Source organism: Ruditapes philippinarum, unplaced genomic scaffold (assembly GCF_026571515.1).
Source record: "Ruditapes philippinarum isolate M1 unplaced genomic scaffold, ASM2657151v2 ctg1786_1_1_1_1, whole genome shotgun sequence".
Taxonomy (NCBI): Eukaryota; Metazoa; Mollusca; class Bivalvia; order Venerida; family Veneridae; genus Ruditapes; species Ruditapes philippinarum.
In genome coordinates, this window is record NW_026858083.1 from 315302 (window position 1) to 319967 (window position 4666).

Sequence of the window (4666 nt, forward strand, 5' to 3'; positions counted from 1 at the left end):
TCGCTGTGTTATTTGAAAAAAAAACAACGGTATTGTGATAAATTATTTTTTTTTAAATGTTTAATATTCTACTCCATAAATGACGAGAGCACTGCAAAGGTAGGCAAATATAAGCTCAAATTAAAATTTGTTTGAGTAATCAAAACTGATCTTTCAATTGGGAAAGTAAGACAGTAAGTATAAGACAAATTTTATTTATAGTCGGTTATGGTTAACAGTACACAACATAAGCTTTAAGCTTGTGTCCGACATAAAGTGACTCATTCATGAAATATGTAAAAATGTTTCACTTCTATCATCCTTTAAATATCAGATGACCCCAGGGTGGGGCAAATCTAAATCCCAGGGTCATGACTTACATAACTTTTGTAGAGATCCACTAAGAAATGCTACAAAAATATAAGCTCTGGACACAATGAGATTTAAATGTGATTTCCTTTATAAGTCTATATAAATCAAGTGACTCGAAGGGCCAATATTTACCAAGCGATTAAAACCATTCATGTGAAGGTCGACAAGACAATGCTACATGCCAAATATCTAATCTCTGGGCATTATAGTTTGATACAATAAGACTTAAATGTGGTTTTGTTTCTAGTCTATGTCATCATCAAAGAATAAAAACACTGTACATCTCAGAAATGTTACAACAACAAACATTTATTGTTTAAGAGACCCCAATTGTTTGAGCGAAGATGCGTACATGTCAAGCTCACATTGCCATTTAATGTCCTATTTAATGGATTAACCTCGGTATAACCTTATTAAACCTAGATAAATTACTTACTTTCTTTCCTTACCAAAGATTTCAAACTTAATAGGATGCTCACTGTCACAGAGCAGTCTTGGTGCACCAATGCGTGAAAGTCAAGGTCACAGTGACTGTGTGCTTTTCCTCACAATAACAAGAGAACCAGTTAACCCGTAGCTTCTTATTTCATAGGTTGAGAAGAAACCCGTTGTTGTTTTAAGGCACTGGTGCATAAAGGTCAAGGTAACAGTGACCTTGAATGTGGACAACCATATGAATAAATATTTGTTAGTTCATAAATAGAATACATGTATACTTTAATTTCTGTTTCTTTTTCTATTACGTTTATAGAAGGATTGAGTTCTATTCGGTATCATTTGGCAATTCCATTCACCGTTGAAATACTTGTAAAATATCTCAAGGTGATATTACATGAAATTACATGTAACTATTTAGAAAAATATTTTGCAACACACTTTATTCTAGTGTATATTGACTGCCTTTTTTGTGAACTACATTGTCTGCAATATCTGGATATTCCATGGTGTCTGCTTCCTCTGATGCCTCGTCTATCACAGCATTTTACCAACTTGGGCATTCTATACCATCTGCAATATGGTTTTCGTGAGATAAACTCAATCAAAAATGCTAGAAAACGACCATCTTGTATCCGTCTATAGCGATAGATAGATAAATAAATAAACGTTAAGCATTTTAAGAAGATTCTAATATAGCTTTAGAAAAGGTGAGCGATAAAACTTACATTAAAATGCTCGCACCGGTTCTCTTTCTTGCATACAGAATACATTAACAACCTTTAACAAGACGTTGATTAAAAAGTTTGTCTATTTTTAATGAAACTGCTTTACATCTAACCTTAACATCAGTTCAGCAATAAGAAACCCTTAAAAAAGAATTAAGTACCCTAGAAAAGTAGGTATAAGATTAATGGGGACATGGAGTTCAAGCCATCGAATGTCAAAAAAATCTGGGTTATACCTAGGAAGCATACCTAATAACTATGGCCGAGTGGTTAACGCTTCGGACTAGTAATCTTATGATCGCTACCCGCATGGGTTCAAACCCTGACAGGGGCAAGTCGTTGTTTCCTTGAGCAAAAACTTTACACTCATTGCTCAGTACTGGTTGGTTCCAGGAACGGATTCGAAAGTGTGTTTATAAGCTAATAGCTTCCTACACAATCGAACTAAAATAAATTCTGTATAATAAACTAATCGAATTATCTACGTCACAGGGAGTAAACATTCAACACCAGCTAATTATTTCTCCATTGAACTACTTTACGGGCGGTTGCATCTGACTAAAATGTAAGAGTACATATATTAATGCTCTCTCATCACAGGGGAGGAAGTGTTACACGAAGGATGGAGTTCTTATGATAACTTGTTTGGAGTTCTTATGATAACTGTCACGGAGTTCCTGGAAAATGTTACGGATTTCTGTGGAAAACTTTTCTATATACTTGGAGAACTCGCCTAAAAAATGGTTATTTTTAACTTTAAATGGGGAGTTTGAGGTGCTAAATTAAACTTTGATAATTAAGCTTGCCCTACATATTGTATTTTGTTTCAGAAAAAATCTTTTAGTCCATATTTTGTCGCCTTTTGAAAAAAATCTGCATGTTTTGAGACAAATTACCAAATTACTTGCTAATTCGTACATATTGACCTTTTCATTTGTGATCTTCTTCGTTGCTATACTTAATTACCTAATTATTATGGAGAGCTGCAAACATAAAGCCCGGGCTAATAGATTTATACCCGAATTTTCAAATGTTACGGAGTTCTTGCGATAACTCAAAATATGTCCTGGAGTTCTTATGATAACTTTTGTTACTGCCAGTGTGTTTTTGTGCTTAATCACGGCGCGTTTAAGCGTATTTTATTAGACAATAAGTGTGTAAATCATTATGAAGCATAGTACGCTTATCATTTGCACAAAAATTTGGTTATATAACGTTGGTTTTGATCGTGTTTTTCAGTTCAAGAGATATTTTTCTTACCTCCGTTTCTTGTGTTTTTTGTGTTTGTTTTGGTCTTTTTGTGTGTGTGTGTGTTTTTTATATTTTATTGGAATGACTGTAAACATACTTGATGTAGAGCATTTACTTACAGGATAAAAATACGCTTTGAATCATGATTTCGTCATATATACATTATTCCCGGCAGTTTTAGAGAACAGTAAGTAACTATGCTATCGGTATGCATGTAAATGGTTTTCAGCAAAATAGGAGGTAGTATGCACTACCTTTATCTAAATTTAATGAGGTGGGTGTCGTCTGTATGTTTCAACGGGTATTTCAATTTCCAAAAGGTATCAGTTTTTGTCATAGAAACTTATAAAGTTCTATGACAATGATCACGGTGCATATCCATATCTGTACCCTCTTTGCGAAATCTGCTCAAACGGTACCCTCTTCGAACATGCACAGGTCATTTTCTGCTAAAAACAAACCAGCGATGGATAACAATCCAGTAAAATTTCATTGTAATAAGGAAAGGAGGTTTGACACGTAGAAAAGATGTATACCACGGAACACTAGAATGTTTCATTTATGTGCTGATTTGTCATGTGCACGTTTTTCATGTACTGCAAATTCACAATAAACTACAAAAAATCGACATATCTTGCCTCGCCCATCACATCGACATATTTTTTCGGGCTGAAATGAACCTATGGCTTGATTATATATGCATCACACATATTTAATATGTTCATATACATATCATCTTCGGACAAATGGCAGTATATTGTCAAAAATAAATGGAAAATTCATAAAAACACCCTACTTTCGGTTTTGCAGCGGCACGGGCTACCTCTCTTCATTTGAATTTTCATATCACAGGTACCCTCTCATTTTTTAACACATAGGTACCCTCAAAGCACGACATATACTTTTATGTGTTAATCGCTAAGTATGTAATATTTACATATAAGTAAGAAATATTACATACATACTTAACGATTAACGCAAATAAAAGCATATGTCGTGCTTTGAGGGTACCGTTTGAGCAGATTTCGCAAAGAGGGTACAGATATGGATATGCACCGTGATCATTGTCATAGAACTTTATAAGTTTCTATGACAAAAACTGATACCTTTTAGAAATTGAAATACCCGTTGAAACATAAAGACGACACCCAACCCACCTCATTAAATTTAGATAAAGGTAGTGCATACTACCTCCTATTTTGCTGAAAACCATTTACATGCATACCGATAGCATAGTTACTTAATGTTCTCTAAAACTGCCAGGAATAATGTATATATGACGAAATCATGATTCAAAGCGTATTTTTATCCTGTAAGTTAATGCTCTAAATCAAGTATGTTTACAGTCATTCCAATAAAATATAAAAAAAACACACACACACAAAAAGACCAAAACAAACACAAAAAACACAAGAAACGGAGGTAAGAAAAATATCTCTTGAACTGAAAAACACGATCAAAACCAACGTTATATAACCAAATTTTTGTGCAAATGATAAGCGTACTATGCTTCATAATGATTTACACACTTATTGTCTAATAAAATACGCTTAAACGCGCCGTGATTAAGCACAAAAACACACTGGCAGTAACAAAAGTTATCATAAGAACTCCAGGACATATTTTGAGTTATCGCAAGAACTCCGTAACATTTGAAAAATCGGGTATAAATCTATTAGCCCGGGCTTTATGTTTGCAGCTCTCCATAATAATTAGGTAATTAAGTATAGCAACGAAGAAGATCACAAATGAAAAGGTCAATATGTACGAATTAGCAAGTAATTTGGTAATTTTTCTCAAAACTTGCAGATTTTTTAAAAAAAGGCGACAAAATATGGACTAAAAGATTTTTTCTGAAACAAAATACAATATGTAGGGCAAGCTTAATTATCAAAGTTTAA